The sequence below is a fragment of the Canis aureus genome, chromosome 15 (assembly GCF_053574225.1).
Source record: "Canis aureus isolate CA01 chromosome 15, VMU_Caureus_v.1.0, whole genome shotgun sequence".
Taxonomy (NCBI): Eukaryota; Metazoa; Chordata; class Mammalia; order Carnivora; family Canidae; genus Canis; species Canis aureus.
The window spans coordinates 50,241,709-50,254,037 of record NC_135625.1 but is presented as its reverse complement, the minus strand read 5'-3'; the positions used below and the strand labels follow the sequence as shown (position 1 = coordinate 50,254,037).

The 12,329-nt window shown below is 38.1% G+C and overlaps 1 protein-coding gene across 4 annotated transcripts in view; it reads left to right on the top strand.

Annotated features, from left to right (window-relative positions):
* The window catches only part of ACTR3B (actin related protein 3B), an 85,041-nt gene that overhangs the window by 19,962 nt on the left and 52,750 nt on the right, over nucleotides 1-12,329 (top strand). The gene's annotated exons all lie outside the window — the stretch shown is intronic.

Here is a 12,329-nt window from a genome sequence, read left to right as displayed (position 1 = left end):
ATGTAACTCTTGTGAGATGAGTTGTGATCTTAGAAATTGAGTTGTTACAGGGTCAGTGACGTTGTAATGACAGGCTCTTGTGAGCAGTATGGACCATGGAAAGCTTTGGAGAGCTGAAGACAAGGATCTTAGCATTTATTCAAGGGAAGACTAAAGCCTCTGTCGGGTTCCTTGAGCACATTTCATTTACCTCATTCTACATCCTTCCTTGCTGGACGAAGTTAATCATGAATTTGATTTCTAGGTTTGAATACTTTGGTACCATGATGGGGTGTCCTCAATAAGAGGCATGATTTGTCTGCTGTATCTTTATTCACAATTCATAATTTAGTGTAATCATTCGCTAGGGCTGCCATTACAAAATACCATTACAGAAATATATTTGATCACAGAATGGAGGCTTAAAGTCTGAGATCAAGGTATGGTCAGGATTGGCTTCTGGTGAGGCAGATGACACCTTCTCACTGTGTCCTCACATGGCCTCCCCCCCCCCCCTTTTTTTTTAAAGAAGAGTTTAATTTAATTTAATATTATATGTTCCCCAAGTTTACTTTCTGTACACCACCACTTTTGGGACAATGAATGGCTAAAAAATAATATTCCACAATTTGTTAGATTCTACTCTAGATCATCTTAAAAAAAAAAAAAGGGGGAACAACACGAAGTCTCTAGAAGTTCAAAGACTGGTTGTTGACGTCCTCGCCCAACAGATGAGGAAGCTGGTCCTAATTTTCTTCTGTTAGCAGATTCTCTGATTTCAGCTGGGCCTTCCTGGTGCTGTCCAAGTTCAGGTGTTGGTGTTTTCTTTTAAAAAAGCCACACTCGAATAGGATGACTGTGATCATAATCAAAGCCAAAGAGAGGGCAGCCCTGGTGGCTCAGCAGTTAAGTGCTGCCTTCAGTCTAGGGTGTGATCCTGGGGTCCTAGGATCGAGTCCCATGTTGGGCTCCCTGAATGGAGCCTGCTTCCCTCTGCCTGTGTCTCTGCCTCTCTCTGTGTGTCTCTCATGAATAAATAAATAAAATCTTAAAAAAAAAAATTGTTAAAAGGCCTTTAAAAAAAAAAAAAGCCAAAGAGAGATCTCTGTTGTTTCTTCCTCTTCTTATAAGGCAACAGTTCATTTAGATTAAGGCCCCACTTTATGACCTCAGTTAGCTTTGATTACCATAGTCTCCATCTTATAGTCTCCATCTCCAAATGCAGTCACACTGAGGGTAAGGGCTTCAACATAGGAGTTTGAGGGGATACAGTGAAGTCACAGTTGGCACTTTGTAGGCTAGATCGGTCTTCTGTGAATTTTATTATCACGAATGCCCTGGAACTTGATCATTCCATGCTGGATTGATAAATTGGACTTTCTGACTTCTCAGAGCACATTGGATTTTAACCTTGTTAAATGCCACAGCGCGAAAAGGCTGACCTTGCACCTTTTGCTTTAATGTGCTGCCATTTAAAACTGCCAGCAGCATTCAGCTGGCTGGCCCATTTAACCTGTCATCATTAACAGGGAGGAGAACTGAAGTCACTTATTAGCAGGATTTCATTCACTGTCAGACAGCAAGGCAGCTCTCAGATTGGTGCTGTCAACCTTCACAGTAGCAGAAGCTAGAAAGAGCATAAAAATGTCAGAGGTAGGAGTAAAAGAACAGTTATATTGTTGGCTACATTTGTTGCAAGAGATGGAGAAGCCCCAGGAGGCGAGGTGAGAAGATGTTTGGGCAGAAGTGAAGATGTTGGACTAGGTAGAGGGCTTGGTTACCGCAGGCTGTTGGCTTCACCGCTTGCCTTAGTTCTGGGAGCTGAATCATGTTTCTGGCTCTACAGGCTCTGTTTACAAGGTGAAGTTCAAGTCACACATGCTGAGGTGGCACCCACAGAGTAAAGGTGGAGCTTGTGTGGATGTGTGGTAAGGCTCTCTGATGCTGCTGGACTTGGAGGCGATACACATGGGGCATGTGAAGAATAGTGTTCCGCTGGTGTTGGAAGTCCCAGCTCTGAACAGACAGTGGCAGGAAACGTGGTTGGAAATGTGGAGGAGGGCCAGATCATGAAAGACTTTGTTCTCTTAAGGAGTTTTAGTTTTATTTTGCCTCTGGGAATTTTCAGATTGTTCCTTGAGGGGCTCCCCTGGGCCTGGCCCCCTGGACTGGAGAGGTACTGAGCCCCGTTTTGTCTTGTACCTGATTTGTTTGCACTTGTGTGCAGGATTTTCTTGATTGTTTGAAAGGTTTTCCCTACCTTTTTTTGTCTTTACATTGTTGGAGTATATTGAGAGTCGTTGAAAAGTTTTCTGCAGAGGGATAAGTATATGTGGTGATCACATCCATAGAAGGAGCACGTGGGAGGTGCAAGGAGGGATCAAGGGAAAGTAAGTACATTTTAGACATTCTGTGTTTGAAGAGTTCAGTTGTAAAGGTACTATAGGCGTCAGGTGAAAGGTGTCATGCTCAGGGGAAGGTCTAGACCAAAGATGGAGACTGAGCCCAGAGATGTTTTCATTTTTTTTTTTTTTAATTAAAGAGTTCTTTAAAATTTTTATTTCAGCCAAAAAGTTTTGCAGAAGATGATATTGCATAGACCCATATACCCATCATCCTGAATGAACAAATGCTGACCTGATTTCATCCTGTACATATGTATTAAACACACGCATCAGCGTGGGTGTGGTCCTCTTCCTCTGCCTCCAGCCCATCCCCTTCCTTTCAATCCCTGCTCTGCCAGGTACTTCCTGTGGCCGGTATGTTCTACCCTGATCTTCTAGGTGCAGAGCTTCTTAGCTGTACATAGCATTGGTCTGTCGTTTAAATATTTACAAATGATACCGTACTGTAAACCACTTTCTGCATTGTCCTTTAAAAAGAAATCCCTCAATAATGTGTTTTTAAGATTTATCAGTGTTAATATCCTCAGTTCTCCATCAGAGTTCTAGCATTTGAATCTCAACAATTTTTTTTTTTCACTTGGGCATTTTCTAGTTTTCTCTATTATACAAAATGGTGCAATAAACCTCTCTTTATCCACATGTGCTAGTTTCCCAAGAGAAAATAATGCACATGTTGTCCGGGTGTGCACCTCTTCAGCCTTCTCAGCTGTTGCCAGGCTGTGCTTGTTGTGTTGATTTAAACTCCCATCACCGGTGGCAGAAGGTTTCTGTTTCTGCACAGCTTTGACAATAGTTGATGTTGGTAGACTTAAATTTTCACCAGTCTCATGAATGTGCATTTCTCTGATGACTAGGTTTTATAAATTTGCATTTATAATATCCACTTCTCTAATGACTAGTAAGGTTGAACACCTTTCTTTTTTTTTTTTTTTTTTAAAGATTTTATTTATTTATTCATGATAGTTACACAGAGAGAGACAGAGAGGCAGAGACACAGGCAGAGGGAGAAGCAGGCTCCATGCACCGGGAGCACGACGTGGGATTCGATCCCAGGCCTCCAGGATCGCGCCCCGGGCCAAAGGCAGGCGCCAAACCGCTGCGCCACCCAGGGATCCCCACCTTTCATTGCCTGTTCACATCTTTGCCCATTTTTCTGTTGCATTTTTCGGTCTTTTTTATGGAGTTTTATGGGGCCGTATTTGTATACTTTGAATATTAATTTGTTGCAAATATTGTCTCCTACTTTATGACATCTTTTTAAATGATTTTTTAAATGTAGAAATTTAAAATTTTGATATAGTTAAAATATTCAGTATTTTCTATTTATAATTTCCATTTTAAAAATACATTTCTGTTCCAAAGTCATAAAGATTTTCTAAATTTTCTTCTGATAAAATTTTGAGTTTATTTGTTGAATATAGTGTGGGATACTTATTTTACTTATTTTCCAAATGGAAGGACACTTGTCCCAGCACCATTTATTAAAGAGTGAATTTTAATTTGTCATTCCTTTTCAATCATAGGTACCGTATATGCTTGGGAATATTTCTGGTCTTTTATTTTGTTTCATGCATACATTTGTTTATCTCTGCTCCAAATTCATGCTATCTTAAATACTATTATTTTAGCAAGTGTCTCGATATCTGGTAGGTGTGGTTCTTCTTTTTCTTTCTCAGAATAACCTTGGCTATTCTTAGACCCTTACTCTATATAATAGATTTTAAAATCAGTTTAAGCTCCCTGAAAAATTGTAATGGAGTTTTGATTAGAAACACATTCAGTTCATAGATTAATTTGGGAAAAATTTTGACATCTTTATAAGTTGAGTTTTTCTATCTATGAATGTGGTATATATGTTGTATTGTTTATTCATGATTCTCATGTTTTTCAGTAATGTTTTATAATCTTCATAAAGCTTAAACCTTTTTTTTTTGAAAAAGATTTATTTATTTGTTTCAGAGTGTGCCAGCAGAAGGAGGGTCAGAGAGGGAGAGAGAGAATCCCCAGGCATTCTCATACTCCCCACTGAGCAGAGAGCCCAGTGAGGCAGCCCCATTCCCTTGAGATCATGACCTGAGCCAAAACCAAGAGTCAGCTGCTTAACCAACTGAGCCACCTAGGCGCCCCAACTCATATACTTTTTGCTAGATTTAATTTTAGGTACCTTTATGCGTTTGTTCCTGTTGTGAATTTTCTAAAAATACATTTTCTATTTAGTTATTGCTAGCATATAAGAATGCTATTGAGGTTTTTTTTTGTGTGTGTGTGTTTCAATCCAACAACTTCTCTTATTCTATTAGCTTGCAGATTCTTGTAAGTTTTCTATGCAGACTGTTAATTGCAAATTATGGTTATTTGTTTCAATTCTAGTATTTCATATTTTTTTTCTTGGTCTTTTGTACTGGCTAGAACTTTTCTGCCATAGTGACTAGAACTGGAGGTTCTAGTGGGTGTTTTTGTCTTTCTGATTTAATTTTTAATTTTTAAAAAACTTTTGTTTTCAAAGGTTTATTTATTTGAGAGAGAGAGTGCATGTGTGTGTGCGAGTGTGAAGTAGGGGGTTAGGAGTGGGAGAGGGAGGAGGAGAGAATCTCAAGCAGACTCCCTGCTAGGCTGAATGCGGAGCCCATTGTGGAGCTGGATCTTATGACCCTGAGATCATGACCTGAGCCCAAATCAAGAATTGGATGCTCAGCAGACTGAACCACCCACATGCCTGTCTTTCTGATTCTAAAAGCAATGATATTAGTGGGACACTAGTGATTACTCTTGGGTTTGTGGAAATGTTCTTTTCAGTACCCTTTCTATTCCTAGTTTACTAAGAGTTAAAATTAAAAAAAAAAATTGTGGATGGATATTAACATTTAAGGCTTTTTGTGTATCTATTGAGATGATCATATGGTTTTGGACATTTAAGCTCCTAATATGAATTATATATGAATATATATATATATGAATTACATTAATATATTTTCATACATTAAACAGTCTTTTATTTCATTCTTGAGATAAGTTCTACTTGGTTATGAAATACCACTACATGCTGGATTGTATTTGCCAATATTTATTTGGGTTTTTGCATCAATGTTCAAAAGTGAGGTTGGTGTATGATTTTCCTTTCCTGTACTTTTTTGATTTGGTTTGAAAATCAAAATTATACTGGCCTTAAAAAAAATGAGTTTTTCAGCTTTCTTTTCTGTTCTTTGGAATAATTTATGTAAGATAGGAATTATTTATTCCTTGAAGGCTTAGTCAAATATATGACATTCTTTTCGGAAATGTACTGTATATATTAATTACTGTTTGGTAATTATGTAGCAAGTGTTTCTAAGATACGGAATTTATATCTATCTCTTTAGATGCACTCTGCATTAAACACACTTTTCTGATAATCTTTCTTAAATTACCCTCAGATGACTTTTTGGCATTGGGAAAATAATCCATCTCTTCTGGTTACCCTCATTCTGTACTCATACAATTTTTTAAAAACCTGCATAACATTTACATTTTTCTTTATTAAGTTTAATTTTATGAGTTTTGGTTCATCATGACACTAATGACACTAACTAGGGGTTTTATTTTTTAATTTCTTTAAATAGTTTACAAATTATATTTTATTTGTCTTCAGATATGTTATTTTGAAATAATTACAGGCTCACAGGTAGTGTAAAAAACAGTTTGGAGAGGTCTCATGTACCTTCTCCCTGTTTCATCCCTGGCTACATCTTACATGATTATAGTACAGCATTTTTTTTTTTTCCTTCCGACTGCTATAACACAGCATTAACACCAGGGACCAGACATGAATCCAATGTGTATGCAATTCTGTCATTTTATCCCATGTAGATTCCTATAATCACTACTACAGTCAAGATGTAGAACTATCACATGATAGTGCTATTTCTTCATAATTACACTTGTCTTCCCCTCCACCATTCCTAAACTTTGACATCTACTAATCTCTTTCTATAATTTTGTTTTTTGAGAATGTTTTATAACTGGAATCATGCAGTATGTGTCCTTTTGAGACTGACTTTTTCACTTGGCATAATGCCCTTGAGATCCATCCAAATTGTTGTATGTATCAGTAGATGGTACTTTTTTTTTTTTTATCTGAGTAGTGCTTCAGTGTATGAATGTACCACAATGTTTAAACATCCATCTACTAAGGGATATCTTGTTATTTCCAATTTTCAGCTATTAAAAATAAAGCTGCTATGCAAATCGTTTTAAAAAAAAAGAATATTGTATACAGGTTTTTGTGTGGACATAATTTTTCATTTCCCTAGATAAATGCTGTGTAGTGTAATTGCTGCATTGTATGACAAGTTTATGTTTAGTATTATTAAGAAACTGCCAAAGTCTTTCCCATAGTGGCTATACCATTTTGCATTTCTGCCAGCTGTGTATGAGAGCCAGCTTCACTGCATCCTTGCCAGCATTTGGTATTATTACAGTTTTTTATTTTAGCTGTTCTCATAAATGTGTAGTGATATATTATCATGGTCTTAATCTTCATTTCTCTAATGACTGGTGATGGTGAATATCTCATGTGCTTATTTTCCATCTGAGTATCCTCTTCCATTAAATGTCACTTCATATCTTTTGGTCATTTTCTAACTGGCTTGCTTATATTTTTACTGTGAGGTTTTGAGAGTTCTTTATATATGCTAGATATAAGTCCTTTGTCAGATATGTGGTTTCCAAATAATTTCTCCCATGGACTGACCCTTTTTTTTTTTAATGTTCTTCTCTATCTTCTCTTTCTTTGCTATAAAGTTTACTTTTTCTGAAGCAATATAGCCACTCATGCTTCCTTTGATTAACGTTTGTGTAATATCTTTTCCTGTCCTTCTACTTTCATCCTACATATAGCCTTACAATTGAAGAGAGTTTCTCGTAGACAGCATAAAATACAGTCAGGTTTTTTTAAATTACCTCTGCCAATATCTTTTAATTGATGTAGTTAGACCACTTACATTTATTGTAATTATTGATTAGTGCTTTTCCTGTTTGTTCTTTCTGTTTTTTGTTTCTTTGTTTTGTTTTACCTAAGTTTCTGGAGATTATTTGAACATTTTTAGAATTTTATCTTGATTTATGTATTTTTAAAAAAGATTTTATTTATTTATTCATGAAAGACACGGAGAGAGAGAAGCAGAGACATAGGCAGAGGGAGAAGCAAGCTCCATGCAGGGAGCCCGATGTGGGATTCAATCCCAGGACTCCAGGATCATGCCCTGGGCTGAATGTGGGCACTAAACCGCTGAGCCACCCAGGCGTCCCTATGTATTGGTTTTTTGAGTGCATCTGTTTGTATAGCTTTTTAAGTGGCTGGTCTATTACATTATTTATACATAACTTTCCTAATTCTACTGGTGTCAACACCTTACCTGAGTGAAAGGCCCTTTATCTTCCCATATTTCTAATATAATTGTCTCAAATAATTCTTCATACATTGAGAAGGACATCAATGTTATGATTTTTGCTTTAACTGCCAAACATAATTTAGAAAAACTCGAGAGGAGAAGAAAAGTAATGCTTATTTTTGCTCTTTCCATTTTTCTTTCCTCCTGATGTTCCAAGATTCTCATTTCCTCTCTGTTTAGAGAACTTTCTTGAGCCATTCTTTCCAAGTAGGTATGCTGACGACAAATTCTGTTGGCTTTTGTTTATCTGAGAATGTCTTGATTTGCCCTGCATTTTTGAGGGATATTTTGGCTGAATATAGAATTCTGAGTGGACAGTTCTCTCAGCAAGTGAAAAATACGCCATTTTTTTCTGGGTGCCCCAATTTCTGATGTGAAATTTGTTGGAGGCTTTCAGAATTTTTTCTTCAGTCTTCAGTTTTTAGAAGTTTGGCTGTAATATGTCTTGGCATGGGTTTCTTTGGGTTTATTCTGTTTGGGGTTTGTTCAGTGTTGAATCTGTAGGCTTATGTCTTTTTTTAGTCAAATTTGGCAGATTTTTAGCCATTATTTCTTTGAGTACGTTTCCAGCCCCACCTCCTTTTTCTTCTCCTTTTGGGACTTGGAATGCACGAATGCTCATGCTTTATTATATATCTTACATGTTCCTGAGGCCCAGTTCATTTGCTTTTTAGTCTGTTTTCTTTGTTGTTCAGATTGGATAATTTCTATTATATCTTTGAGATCAGTGATTCTTTTCTCTATCCTTTTCTTTTCTTCTTTTTTTAAAGATTTTATTTATTTATTCATGAGAGACAGAGAGAGAGAGAGAGAGAGAGAGAGAGAGGCAGAGACACAGGCAGAGGAAGAAGCAGGCTCCATGCAGGGAGTCTGATGCGGGACTTGATCCCAGGACTCCAGGATCACACCCTGAGCCAATGGCAGGCGCTAAACCGCTGAGCCACCCAGGGATCCCCTCCTCTATCCTTTTCTGCTATTGAATTCATCCACTGAGATATTTATTACAGGTATTGTGTTTTTTTAGTTCCAAGATTTCTGTGCAGTTTTGTCTCTGTCTTCTATCTTTGCTTTTCATGTTGTGTTTCTTTGCTGAGACTTCCTTGTATTTCCATTGTTTCGAATGTGTTTGTAATTGCTCATTGAGGTGTTGTAAGATGGCTCCTGAAATCTTGTTTAATAATTCCTTTATCTGTGTCATCTTGGTGTTGGTATTTGTTGATTGTCTTTTTTCATTTCAGCTGAGGTGTTTCTTGTTCTAGCTATGGTGAGGATTATTTTTATTGAAACATGGACATTTAAGATATATTCTGAGATTCTGGGTCTTGTTTAAATCTGACATTTTAGCAGGTCATTTCTGATACTGCTCCAGCAAGGAAAGGGGGATGCCCCATGTGGTTGCCAGTTTGGGGTTGAAGCTCAGGATCTTCTCTTGGCCTCTGTTGACACACTGTGGGAGAGGGCTCCTTGTTACTGCTCACTAAGATGGGAGCTCAGCCTCCACACTCGGCCTCAGCAGGTAGTATCCTGGCCAGGAGGGACGGGGGCACATGGTGATGGAAGTCTTGACTTTCTACTAGGCCTTCTCTGAAGAAACTCAAGCATGGAAGCAGAGGGATGGGTTGATTCTGCTGAGTAGGATGGAAGGCCAGCTTCCCTATGGAGCATCTGTGCTATGGTGTTTGACTAGAGTCAAGCAGATATTGTTTAGAAGTTTATTATTATTATTTTTTTAAATCTTTTTAGATTGCCCCTTTTATCTTCTTTGGCTGGAGATAGCAGGATTTTTTGGAGGTACCTTTTTTGTTTATTTTTATTTTTTTTATTTTTATTTTTATTTTTTTTTTCCTTTTTTGTTTTGAACTCATTGGTGGTCCTGGGTTGCCAGCTTCCCCAGCACCCAGTATGGACCATATGAGATGAAAAAAAGACCCAGGAAACTCACCACTGTGTTGGTCCTGGGGTCCTGCAGTCCCCAGCCAGTCAGCCTGCTCTTCACTCTTCAGCCTCTATGTTTCTTTTGTACATAAAGTCCAGGGATTCCGGCTGTATTTAGTGAGAGCAGCAGAAAAATATGTTAACTCTATCCTTGCAGAAGCAGAAGTCCAAGTTTAATTAATTTTGTAGATAATATATTCATATACCATGAAAGTTAAATGGTATAAAGGATACACACAGAAAATTAACGTCTCCTACTAACTTCCCCTCTTAGATAACAATGGTCATTTCTGGTTTCTTGTGTGTTCTTCCTGAGATAATCTGCACATACCAGCAGGTATTCACAGACATCTTTCATGCATATCCACTGTTTTGCACCTTGTGTTTTTTCACATAACACCACACCTTAGTGATCCTTTTAAAATAAATATATGAAGACCTGCTTCATTTTTTTCCATGGCTGTATTATATTCCATTGTGTGGAGAGGCCACCTATGTGTAACCAGTTGACTCCATTATTTGTTATATTCATTGTCTTCCGATCTCAGAGTCTTCCCTACTCACACCTGAGTCAGGGTCTATTACCATATGTTGCGGAAGGCTGGAGATTGCTGCTGGGGTGACGTGGCCTTACTCTGCAATGAGTCACACAATCTGAATACTCATAGATAAGTCTTTGATAGCTACTCTCTTAGACACAGTTCTCTGTCATGTTCATAAGGACTGTTTGGACCACATCTTGCTTTTCATGGGCATAAACAAAAGATGTTGAATATAAGCTCTATATACCTTTATTCTGTTTCATGGATTCAGTTGCTTCATGTATAATAGTTAATAATGTTTAAAAGAAGTATACTTCATGGTTTTTAAAATTTTTCTTATTTCTGATGGCCACTAAAACATAGATCTGCTATGATTTGGGGCCAGAGTACTTTGTTGTTGTTGTTGTTGTTGTTTTTAAAGATTTTATTTATTTATTCATGAGAGACACACAGAGGCAGAGACATAGGCAGAGGGAGAAGCAGGCTCCCCGTGGGAGCCCAGTGTGGGACTCAATCCCAGGACCCCGGGATCACCACCTGAGCCGATGGCAGATGCTCAACTGCTGAGCCACTTAGGCATCCCAAGGGCCAGAGTACTTTGCCTTTTTCGGAGGGATAAGATTTACCTTGTTTTCATTTAGGTTTTTGAGTGTGGTAGTGTCACCTCACAAAGTTTGGCATTTTTTCCCTCAAGGTGGTGATTTTTTTTTTGTGGTTAATATATTGCCCCCAAATTCTTGGTAAATTTGAATGATGTCATGAATTGCGGAATCTTTTTGCCCTTGTCTCTTCACAATTTTTTATTTTGACTTGGCAGTTTAATTCTAAATTCATGCATAATTAAGTTTGATCTTGCCCAGAGGATAGAATCTGTCACTTGTACTGGCACACTGCATGAAGACTTTGAGGTCTGCTTCAAGCCATCTTGCTAGGGGCCCTTTGTAATACATGATGTGTGCATCAGATGGTTCTTTTTTTTTGGGGGGGGACATCAGATGGTTCTGTGTGAGGTCTGTCCCTGTGCCATTGAGTGGCGTGGTCAGTTTTTGGAGGTCGTTTTGTTTGTTTCTACAGATCGCCTCAGTCAGGTAGGGCCCATCAGACTTTTCTGCCCTGTTGCCAGCCTCAGGGCTCTGGACATGCTTACCGGCTTTGGCATGAACACACTCACTAGGCTCTGCCCCTGGCATTTTCACACCACACCTGCTTCTTCAGTCTTGCAGAAATCCTGTCCCTTACATTTGTGCCCCCTTTTGTAACTCAGAAGCTTTGAGTCCAAACGTGGCAGTGAGTTGGAGTGAGGAAAGGAGGTGGGAAGAGTGGTTTCTTTCCTGGACCTTTTCCTTTTCACCTCTTCCACCTGTTACTGCAAACAATGCCTTTCTGAGGAAAAGAATTCAAATTCAAATTCACTTGTATATCTTTATTGTGATTCTTCATTTGTAATAAATTGGGGATTTCAGATAGTCTGCTTTAAAAATAATTTGGAATAAATTTGGTGAAGATGAGTTAATGGGAGCTCAGCGGTTAGACCAGAGGTTAGGAATTTATTTATTTGAGATAGTGAGAATGAGCATAAACAGGGAGAGGGGCAGAGGAAAAGGGACGCAGACTCCATGCTGAGCAGGAAGCTCAATCCCAGGACGCTGGGATCATGACCTGAGCCGAAAATAGACGCTTAACCAATTGAGCCACCCAGGTGTCCAGGGGTTAGGAATTTAAATGGAGAATTGAATCTTTGTGAAGCTTCCACATTTCATTAGATGTTAAATTCTAGAGTGGAGTCCTGTGTGTTTATTTACTAAGTATATTCCCAAATGTCAAGGTTAAACTCTTATTACAATAATGTATCATAAAAGCATTGATACGTTTACCTAATACAGCTGTTTGATTATTGTACTTTTCACAATGGATATTCACCACCAATCTCTTTATTTTCCTCCTAATGTAATCAGTTATCTTTCTATAATAAGATTAAAAATACATATTTTAAATCTGTCTGATACAGAGTTTTGGTAAAATGACTTAGAGTGTATAGG